We start from the raw sequence: 12107 nt of genomic DNA, 5'->3' as shown, positions 1-12107 counted from the left end.
CTAGAAGTTTTTTTATAAAGATTTTCCAGACAAACAAAAATAAATAAAACAAAATAAACAAAAATACTATATAGGCATATAATATATCAAAATGTTCAGAAAATTATTTCCTACAACCTGAACAGTTTTGTAAAGTCAAATAAAATCCACATAAATTTAAATAAAGCAAAGAGTGCTACTGTTCTAATAAAATCCAATAAAAATCATTTTAAAAATACCAAAATTAATTCAAATTTATTTCTCTCCAATTTTCTAATGTAGGGAATCATGTTACCCTATTTTCTGTTTAGTTTATTTTTGGAAAATAATTTGAATAAAACCCAGATAACTCCAAATTGAAAATAATTTCAAAATGATTTTAAATTTGATCCTTTTAAACTCCCAACTCATATTTCATATGTTTTGAAGAAGTCATTTTATCTTCTCTCATGAAAATCATTGAGTTGCTTAAAGTTCTGAATTGGAAATATTTTCAAATGAAATTCAAATATTTTCAACACCCATTTTCATTTAAATAAATGGAAGAAGTCATGTCATCTTCTCTCCAGGGTTTTGTGATGAAAAGAATTTGAATTCATGGAGATCATAAAAGCAAAAAATGAAAGTTTGGGAAAGTCCTTTTATTCCCTCTCATTTAACTTTCAAAAGTTTCGAATTTCACTCACTTTCAGTCAATCAATCAATCAATCAAACATAACTATCTATTTATTATAACATTCCAAAATTTAGAATTTTGGGATGTTACAAACCTACCACCCTTAAAATGAATCTCGTCCTCGAGATTCGGAGAGGCTAGAAAGAAATAGGTTAGGTTCGGGGTCTTCTCAAAATCCATCGATTATTACAGGGGGTCTGGGGCGCTACCACCCTTAGAAGCATGGTTACTGTTCCATCAAAACTCATATACTCCATCCTTATTGTTGATAGTGTCGGTCTTCTCAGATTCTCGGGAAAATTTCTTCTCTGACTCTTCCGGTAGTGGCATAACCTTTTCCTCAATCCTTGTGTCCTTTCATCTTGGTAAGGTTCTTCTGTGACTGGGTCTTCTTAGCTGATAGGTCTGGCGCCAATACTAAACAAATATCGATATCTCATGGTGGTCAACAATTTATGGTTTCTCCTGCAGGAAAGGGGTCTGGTTGATCCTCACCGTATAACCTACGGTTGGCAAAAGCTGCCTTGTACAAGGGGAAAAATACTTACACCATTCTAAGGTTCGAACAAGGTTTAATACCGTCGTCTCTTTACTATAGGTAAGTCACTCAGATATACCATCCCACATAGCAAGGCGAATAATAAGAGTAAGTCGGTATGGTGATCAATCCATCCCGCACCCAAATCATTACCCTGTATATGGTTTAGCGAATCTCGCATTCTAACACTCGGTCATCCTCACAAGCATTGCAGAATTTCTCTTGTCAACGAACTAGGTTCGGATAAATCCATTGATTCTGCAGGCCAAACAAACATCTATCGTTCCTTCACAACTCTCAGGTTTTGCGTAAACTCCTATAAAATCGTAACTTCTTCCAGGGTTTTTCCTTCAGCAAAGTGTGCTTGCTTCTTGGGAGGTCCTGGGGCCTGTGGGTTATGGCCCATCTCATCACTTGAAATCCTTGAACTTATCATCGGGCAACTGATCATTATTCCAACTTCCAACTTCCTAGTATTCTTGAATCCATCCAATTGTACTGTCTTCCTTTCTTCTATTGGCACCAAACTAGGACATGATTACTCAGACTCATCATGGAATTTCCATTGATCCATATTTCCAATATCATACCTCCTTTATATCCAATAGTAATTCATCTCTTCATCCTCGTGGGATATCCCACATACCGAGATAAAAACTTATACTTATGAAGTCCATACTCCACTTCATGGAACATCATTATCCTTTCCAGGGTCAAGCATCCTTACAGGGGAATATTGGCCATCTCTGCATGGCACTTCTTCAACTGGGAAATGTGAAACACATCATGAACTCCTGACAGTCCTTCGGGTGACTCCAACTTGTTGGCCACTTCTCCCATACGCTCCAAAACTCGGTATGATCCTACAAATCTCGGGGCTAACTTTCCCTTAACTCCAAATTGTTTAACTCCTCGCAGAGGGGACACACGAAGACATGCTCTGTCTCCAAGTTCATAGACTACCTCCTTGCGTTTTTGAGTCTGCATAACTCTTCTGCCTGGACTGAGCTACCTTCAGTCTATCTCGAATCAACTTAACATTCTATTTTGACTCCTTGATCACATTTGGTCCAAACAATTGACGATCTCCAACTTCATCCCACATCAACGGTGTCTGGCTCCTTCTCCCATACAAAGCTTCAAAAAGGGCCATCTTCAAACTGGCTTGGTAACTGTTGTTGTATGAGAACTCCGTGTAAGGTAGATTATCATCCCTACTAGATCCATAATCTAGCGCACACGCTCTCAACATGTCCTCCAGAATCTGATTGACTCTCTCGGTCTATCCATCTGTCTGCGGATGAAAGGCTGTACTGAACTCTAGCCTAGTACCCAAAGTCTAGTGCAGCTGATTCCAAAACTTTGAGGTAAACCGTGTTCCTCTATCTGATACGATGGTCCTCGGAACTCCATGCAGACATACGATCCTGGTCATATATATCTTGGCCAACTTCGCACTTGTATAGGTGGTTTTCACTGGGATAAAGTGAGCCACTTTGGTCAAGCGAATCAACTACTACCCAGATAGAATCATATCCCGATCGGGTTCTGGGAAATCCGGTAATGAAATCCATGCCAAGCTTATCCCACTTACATTCGGGTATCGGCATAGGCTGTAGTAATCCGGCTGGCTTCTGATGCTCTGCCTTTACCCTCTGGCATACATCACCTACGACTACATACTCCGCAATATCCTTCTTCATACTAGTCCACCAGAAACGCTCCTTCAAATCCAAATACATCTTGGCGTTTCCAGGGCGAATCGAGTATGGTGAGTCATGAGCCTCCTGAAGTATTAACTTCCTGATCTTTGCATTATTGGGCACATATACATGGTCCTCGAACCATAAGGTGTCGTGCTCATCCTTACAAAATCTTGGGGCACTCTTTGAGGTTCCTTGTGTTGGATTGAGTATTATGAATCTGAAGTTGTTTGGTGTTATTTTAGTACGAACTCTTGGATAGATCGATCGAAAAGAATAGCTTCGAGGTGGTTTCGTACACTACAAACGACTTCTTATGTTCTCCGCTAGATAGGAACTTTGGATTGATTCTTCATCGCACTTTGAGGGGTGGTTATATGATCCAATTATATTAGCACTGTTGAGAGATTGCACTAGCGAAAGTACGGACCCTAGGCCTCATTTTCAAGCATTGCAATACCGTTTTTGTGCCCGTTCACTATTTTCTACCTTGCTTTTTTATTTATTCATGTTATAAAAATATATTTCTACCATCAATATTACACTTCTATCACCATCTCTTTGCCGAACTAGTGCACCTATACAATTTACCATTGTATTGGGTGTGTTGGGGACACAAGAGATTTCTTGCATTTGGTTGCAGGGTTGTTTGAGAGAGACCATCTTCATCCTACACCTCCCACGGATTGATAAACCTTAGGTCATCGACTTGAGGGAAAATTGCTACTGTCCTACAAAACTCCGCGCTTGGAGGCCCAACACGAGTCTACAAGAATAAAGCTGCGTAGTAGACATCAAATGACGACAAGGCCTCCCAAGGAGCAGCCCCCCGAGGCTGCCTCCGGAGGAGCGGACATCTCTAGGCAAGAACCACACCTCGCGAGGCGCGCGACAACGTGGGCCGTGACGACCAAGGCCAGGAAGGCGCCAGCGGGCGCAGAGGAGGACAGTTTCCTCTTTGGTGCTAAGGAGGCAATGACGTACGCGGGTTCCCAAGGAATCCCCCAAAGGTTTCCATTCCAATGCTACAAGACGAAGACCGCTGGCTTGGCGGGATGGAGGTCATCTCCGAGCCCACCACCGCGTCATGACCAGAAACTTTGCAGGCGAAGGCCACCTTTAGTCAGGATAGGATGTACTCCTACCCCTTTTGAATTGGCCGTTGTGGTATCCCTTCCTGCCTAAGCTATGAGGGAAGAGGGCCAAGGCCACTATAAATATAGGTTAGTCTCCACCAGAGAGAGAGATCGGATGGAACACCCGTAGAGTGACCCTTGAGCTCTCTCGAGGCATCCTACACTTGTACTAGTTCATACACATCCTCCTCGCAAGGCAATCCACCACAAAGCAGGAGTAGGGTTTTACACCGCAAGGTGCCCCGAACCTGGGTAAATGACCGTGTTCATCTCCTTTCCTCCTCATGCGAGCTCGGCAAGGCATCACCACGAGGTAGCAAGTGGCAAGTATTGGCTGGGCGAGGTTCTTCGTGCGCACCCCAGAGTTCAAACCTTCTTCGGGTCCGCGGAGCCCCGATTCTGACATGCTTTGCGACAGTATCGGTATCACCTTAGAAAAACTCACTTTGAAGGCAAGGCTAACAATGAAATTCCCTAAACATCTCCCGTGGAATATGTTACGGATGAAGACTGAACAACCCTTGTTAAACACTAGTCTGATCCAAAGTATCAGGTAGGGTATATGTATTTGATCAGGTCACATATTGAACTTGTATTTACTATGTGCCTTACAAGTCTATCTTCTTCTAGGCTAACCATCTGAAGAACAAGACCAACCATTCTAAAGTGAAATTCCAATAGACAACAATATCTCATAGCTATATTGCACACTGCGAGGCTCTTGTAAATAGCTGCTAGTTCCTCCTTTTTTCCGTGCCATATTATCGTATCTATATTGACTTGTTCCAAATACAGAGGAAAGCCTGTGCGGACCAAAAAGAACCTGAACCGAATACAGTGCAAATCTTCAAGGATTGCCACACCAGTAAGATGAAGGGCATGAGCGCACCAGTTCAAGCCGCTGTTGTAAATCCTTAGTCCCCATGCCTTTGAACTGCTTGTTAGTATGACGTGTTCATTTAACTGCTTGGTTTGCAACCAGTGTCAGTTACTCTGTTAACTTTTATACACAGTTGTCTTAATGTATCATTTCACCTTAAACGGTTTAAAAGAGAGGAAGGATATTCTTTTGGTCTTGATCTGTAATCTAGTTGTGATGTTCACGTGCCCACACAATGATACAATAGCCTATTTGTTTGATATCTGTTTTCCCATGATATGAATGATGTCATACTATGTTCATCCTACTTTAAACCATGTCTCTTTATCCTTAGATGTCAATGAATGTGAGGAAATAGACAATACAGTAGGCATGTTGCATGGACATATGTTCCGAAAGTGATTTTATTATGTAGTTGGCACTACAATACATGCTAATGTATTACAGTAGTTCACCAAAATAGGTTATGTATAAACGTGAAACCTATTTTGTTTGTTTTTGTCTCATTAGTAACACATCTGGTACACTAATCTATAAATTCAAACTTTCAGCAAGCTATGGAAAAATGATTGAACAGCCACAACCACCTGAAGGTGACGAAGCTACCACAGGCACAATGTCGCCTCTTGCTGCAGTGCGTTAGTATCTCTCCACTAATAGTGCAAAAAGCACCTTCCTGCGTAATTCTGGGTTGGTTGTCAAGGTAACCTCGTCCAAATCGCCTACTGAACAAAATCTTCTGGCTAGACAGAGTGATATATTTGTTCTCCAGACACAAGGCCAATCCCCAATGGGGGTCATTTCTGAAACAAGAATAGTGGTTGACAAATGTCGTCAAGATATGAATGGTTTTGAAACCAGAATATCACACATTTGCTTCATTTTTCAAGAGCAATGGCAGAAAAAAGGGGAAGGTCATGCTGCTCCATCAGATTCTGCAGTCTGAAACATTAGCACTCAGGTCAAATGATCTGTGCTTCTATACATCTGATGGTGCATTTGTCAGCAAGGACTGTAAACTTTTATGCCAACAAGCCTTTTGTTGTATGGCTGTAATTTATTTTGTTGTGATACAACATTTATCGTGCTGCCAAAGACCGTAGAAATTACGATGCTATTTTTGTATAGTGTAAGTTTATCTTAGTAATGTATTCGGCATCATCGATCTCCTTTGGGCCAAAAGCATCGAGTAAGAAGTGGCCATGGGCCGCAATGATGATAAATCTACAACGGGTTGTTACGGGCTGATTTGACACTATTCCTACGGGCCTTAACTGCGAATGGGTCGTCTGCAAGGAGGCCGTTAATGGGCCAACCCGCTAATTTTGACTGGATCAACCCTTTTAACCTAAATGGGCCGCTGTTGGGCCCTGCAACATGTCAATATATCATAGGCGCCTCCTGTCCATTGGGCGGTTGACATCTGTCCCAACGCGGAGCTGACACGTGGTTGCTACGGCCAATGAGAATCTTACACATGGAAAATGTCCCATTGGTCCGGGCTGTTAACAGGTTATCAGATCCAAACCGGAACCCGATAGCTTAACAGCGACCCATTACAGTGGATGCCACGTGTCGGTTATTCTTGACAAAAGCACTTCCATGACGCGCCATTTATCGTCATGGAAGTGGACACTTCCATGATGATAATTTTGGTATTGTCATGGAACACGTCTACGACAGCACAAGTATGACTATCTTGATTCTGTCATGAAATCGTCATGGATGTACATGCATGACAGAAAACATGACCTACTGTGACAAACACGTATCATCATGGAAGTGTTTTTTTCGTAGTGGCATAATGAGTTGTCAGACAACAATGTTTGAATCTTTTTTGTTTGCAGTGGTTCCCAAAGCAGTTTACTCAAGGTTTCCTCGCAAAGTACATGATTGGTGGACACGCAATGAAGGTTAAAGTATTTCATAGAGACTACAATCAGCATCGAGAAGTCCTAATGAAGACAGTGAAGGATGGGCGGGCAGCCATCATAAGGGGTTGGCCTAGAGTCGTGCGCGCATTACACATGGAGGAGAGCAGGCATTCCGCTTCACCTTCTCCAGCAACTAGAATGTCTTTCGCCTCTCTCTTTATAGTCTTTAGTACAATTGTGGTTCATCATTCTTTACTTGGTGCTTCTGTAGTTCTTTAATATATGTACATGTGCATCGAATTATGCATTCGTGCTTGAACCTATATTTGTAATAAACATGCTTGGATATGAAATAAGTGATTGCTTACTTTAAAATTCAAAATCTATGATTTTTAAATGCGGGGATTAAATTAGGGATTACACTACACACGGTTTACGAAAGCAAAATGTCTGTGATAAACATGGAGATCATACACGTTTCTGGGATCCATTACGTGTGTGATCAATCTCTACTGCACACACGATCAACCAAGAAAAAATTTGTGAGACTAACAACAACAACGCACACAGTTCCTTCTTATTAAATGTTTGCGAAAGTCACCTTATCACACACGCTTGAAATTATGGACTGTTTATGATGTCGTGCACATCGTGAACGTTTGCTCATAGAAGAACGCGTGCGATAGGCCCTCATTCAATGCAGGTAGGATAGATGAATTGTGTGGGATATATTCAAGCTTCGCTTATAGTTTTATAGGGATAACTGTATGCACTCTTACGTCGAATCACATACAGTCGAGGAAAAGTAAATGTGTGTGATTGCCTGCTTATCATACAGATTCTATAATAGTGAACTGTTTGTGGTGGGGCGCGCATCATAAACGTATTACCATGGAATATTGACTACGATGGTAATGCAAGCACAAATGAGTAGCAAGGATGGAGCGTTTGGGTTATGCGAGATATCACAAACAGTTGTCTGCAGACTCGCATTTGGGATACATGCCGGCAACGCATACGCTTAGTTATGCAGAACGTATGCATTGCTACTCCATATCCCTGACGGTTTCTGGGTCGTGTGGGAAGGACCCCCCTATCGCCCACACTCACTAGGAGAAAGTTCAAAATGCCATCGTGGAAAGGGGTTAAGAACCATTTTTATAGCAGCTCGCTATACCAGTGAACATTATCAACAAACGACAACATCGGAAGAGGGATGTACGTGGAGAGGCTGACAGTAGGGACCCATATGGTCCATGGCCCCACGCAAACAAGTACCTCCTTATTACGCCCAAAAAAAGAATCCTCCCTATGACAGCTAGGACCCACCAGCTATATCTTCGCACGAAAGGAAGTGTCTCCTTATTAAGCGAAAAATAACGATTGCTCCCCATGACAACTGGGGCCCACGAGATTTGGAGGCTGACTTGTGGCCCTACTAAGTTGACACGTACGTAGGGTTTTGTCAACTTAGTCAATAAAACGATTCTAGCAGCAGTGACCGTTGAATGTTAATCCAACCGCCATGTTGCTTCTTCAACATTTGATCTGCTTGCTCCAGCCGCCCAAACTAGCTTCGAGCGTACCGCCTGCTCCCGCCTCCCGTGGCCGCTGTGCTGCCACGCAGGCATCACCGCCCCACCCTACTCCCACCACTAGTCGGGCCTTCCCTTTACTCAACCACACCCCGTGTGATTTTCCGGCCACGGCAGCCTCACACCACAGCCGAACCAGTCAACCCTCATACTCCCTCTTTCGCGTGGGAAACCACTGTCGTGTCTTCCCCGACTCCGGTTCGTTCCCTTCCTAGGCCTCACCGTCGTCCACCGTGTTGGTGCTCTCGGCGCCGCGTTGTCAACGTGGTCAATGAATGACAACCATCAGAAGAGGACTGTACGTGGTAAGGCTGACAGATGGACCCACTAGCTACATCTTCGCATGCAAGAAAGTGCATTCTTATTACGCGAAAAAATTGATCCCCCCTGACAGCTGGGACCCACCAGCTATATCTTCACACGCAAGGAAGTGTGTTCTTATCCTCCCTGATAGCTGGGACCCACCAGGTCGAAGCGTATGTATCGTTGTCTGTGTGGTCGCAGACATATGCGTGCATACCAGTCGATCGGCATGTCCGCCACGATGAACCGTGGCCGAGTAAGGAGCGGTAGCAGTTCAGGCAGTCTCGTCAAAATCCTATACACATATGACAGCCACGCTGCAAAAAAGACAGCCATGTACATACATACGGGCATGGTCTCGAATGCATACAGCGACAGTGTCAGAACGGAGAAACAACGTCGTGTACACCGGGGGCAACCGTCTGGGTCGGAATGCGTTCTGTTCAACGGGAGCCAACCGGCTTGGACCGAACAGCCGAAACGCAGTCTAGCATATCGCAGTATAGAGAAAACGGCCTTCTGTTCGACCGCCTACGGTCGAAACAGAATCATGTTCATTGGGAGGGGTTTGGCGTACCATAAAAAAGAGGGAACAGACTTCTTTTCGAGCTCCTATGATTGAAACGGGGCCGTGTTGATTGGGAGGGGTCAGGCGTACCGCAAAACAAAGGAAACGGACTTCTCTTCGACCGCCTACGGTCAAAACTGGGTCCTGCTCATCAGGAGGGGTGTGGCGTACCGCAAAACGGGACTCCACGGGCTACTGTTCATACACCATCGACTTCCTCCAGCCTCCACCTGCTACTGTTCATCCACCGTCAACCTCCTCCAGCCTCCACCAGCCACTGTTCATCCACAGACTACTGTTCAACCAGCCTCCACGGCGTCCTGTTCATCCACCCCCAACCGGCTATGGTGTGTGGCGGCCTCCTTGGGGTCCTATTCATCCAGTGGCAACCGCGTACTACCACGGGGTCCTGTTTATCCAGCGGCAACCGCCTACACATGGCCGGGTGTTAGGGCATGTCTCTCTCTAAGTGGTTTTGGTGATTGATGGTAATGCTTTTGTGGAATAATCTGAAGCAAATATCCCCTAGAGGCAATAATAAAGTTGTTATTTATATTTCCTTATATCATGATAAATGTTTATTATTCATGCTAGAATTGTATTAACCGGAAACTTAGTACATGTGTGAATACATAGACAAAACAGAGTGTCCCTAGTATGCCTCTACTTGACTAGCTCGTTGATCAAAGATGGTTATGTTTCCTGACCATAGACATGTGTTGTCATCTGATGAACGGGATCACATCATTAGAGAATGATGTGATGGACAAGACCCATCTGTTAGCTTAGCATTATGATCGTTTAGTTTTATTGCTATTGCTTTCTTCATGACTTATACATAATCCTCTGACTATGAGATTATGCAACTCCCGAATACCGGAGGAACACCTTGTGTGCTATCAAACGTCACAACATAACTGGGTGATTATAAATATGCTCTACAGGTGTCTCCAAAGGTGTTTGTTGAGTTGGCATAGATCGAGATTACGATTTGTCACTCCGAGTATCGGAGAGGTATCTCTGGGCCCTCTCGGTAATGCACATCACTATAAGCCTTGTAAGCAATGTGACTAATGAGTTAGTTGTGGGATGATGCATTACAAAACGAGTAAATAGACTTGTCGGTAACGAGATTGAACTCGGTATGATGATACCAACGATCGAATCTCGGGCAAGTAACATACCGATGACAAAGGGAATAACGTATGTTGTTATGCGGTTTGACCGATAAAGATCTTCGTAGAATATGTAGGAACCAATATGAGCATCCAGGTTCCGCTATTGGTTATTGATCGGAGATGTGTCTCGGTCATGTCTACATAGTTCTCGAACCCGTAGGGTCCGCACACTTAACAATCGATGACGATTTGTATTATGAGTTATGTGTTTTGGTGACCGAAGTTTGTTCGGAGTCACGGATGAGATCACGGACATGATGAGGAGTCTCGAAATGGTCGAGAGGTAAAGATTCATATATTGGAAGGTTGTATACGGACACCGGAATGGTTCCGAAGAAGTTCGGGCATTTATTGGAGTACCGGGAGGCTATCGGAACCCCCCGGGAAAGTTAATGGGCCTAATGGGCCATAGTGGAGAGTGGGAGGAAGGCCATAGGAGGAGGCGCGTGCCTCCCCCCTGCACAATCCGAATTGGACAAGGGGAGGGGCGCGGCCCCCCTTTCCTTCTCCCTCTCCCCTCTTTCCCCTTTCCCCTCTCCGTTGGAAGGAAGGGGCGCGAATCCTACTAGGACTGGAGTCCTAGTAGGACTCCCCCCATGGTGCGCCACCCCTAGGGCCGGCCGGCTTCCTCTCCCCTCCTTTATATATGGGGGCGTGGGCACCCCAAAGGCACAACACTTATTCTCTTAGCCGTGTGCGGTGCCCCCCTCTACAGTTTACTCCTCTGGTCATAGCGTCGTAGTGCTTAGGCGAAGCCCTGCGCGGATCACATCACCATAATCGTCGCCACGCTGTCGTTCTGACGGAACTCTCCCTCGACCCTCTACTGGATCAAGAGTTCGAGGGACGTCATCGAGCTGAACGTGTGCTGAACACGGAGGTGCCATACGTTCGGTACTTGGATCGGTTGGATCGTGAAGACGTTCGACTACATCAACCGCGTTAACCTAACACTTCTGCTTTCGGTCTACGAGGGTACGTGGATACACTCTCCCCGTCTCGTTGCTATGCATCTCCTACATAGATCTTGCGTGATCGTAGGAAATTTTTTGAAATTGCATGCTACGTTCCCCAACAGTGGCATCAGAGCCAGGTCTATGCGTAGATGATATGCATGAGTAGAACACAATGAGTTGTGGGTGATAATAGTCATACTGCTTACCACCAACGTCTTATTTTGATTCGGCGGTATTGTTGGATGAAGTGGCCCGGACCAACATTACATGACCACGTTCATGAGACCGGTTCTACCGACATGCTTCGCACATAGGTGGCTGGCGGGTGTCTGTTTCTCCAACTTTAGTTGAATCGAATTTGACTATGACCGGTCCTTGTTGAAGGTTAAAATAGCACACTTGACGAAAAATCATTGTGGTTTTGATGCATAGGTAAGAACGGTTCTTGCTAGAAGCCCGTAGCAGCCACGTAAAATTTGCAACAACAAAGTAGAGGACGTCTAACTTGTTTTTGCAGGGCATGTTGTGATGTGATATGGTCAAGACGTGATGAGATATAAATTGTTGTATGAGATGATCATGTTTTGTAAAAGTTATCGGCAACTGGCAGGAGCCTTATGGTTGTCGCTTTATTGTATGAAATGCAATCGCCATCTAATTGCTTTACTTTATCACTAAGCGGTAGCGATAGTCGTAGAAGCAATAGTGGGCGAGACGACAA

Source organism: Aegilops tauschii, chromosome 1 (genome assembly GCF_002575655.3).
Source record: "Aegilops tauschii subsp. strangulata cultivar AL8/78 chromosome 1, Aet v6.0, whole genome shotgun sequence".
Taxonomy (NCBI): Eukaryota; Viridiplantae; Streptophyta; class Magnoliopsida; order Poales; family Poaceae; genus Aegilops; species Aegilops tauschii.
The sequence above is the reverse complement of the archived record's forward strand: the minus strand, read 5'-3'. Positions refer to the sequence as shown.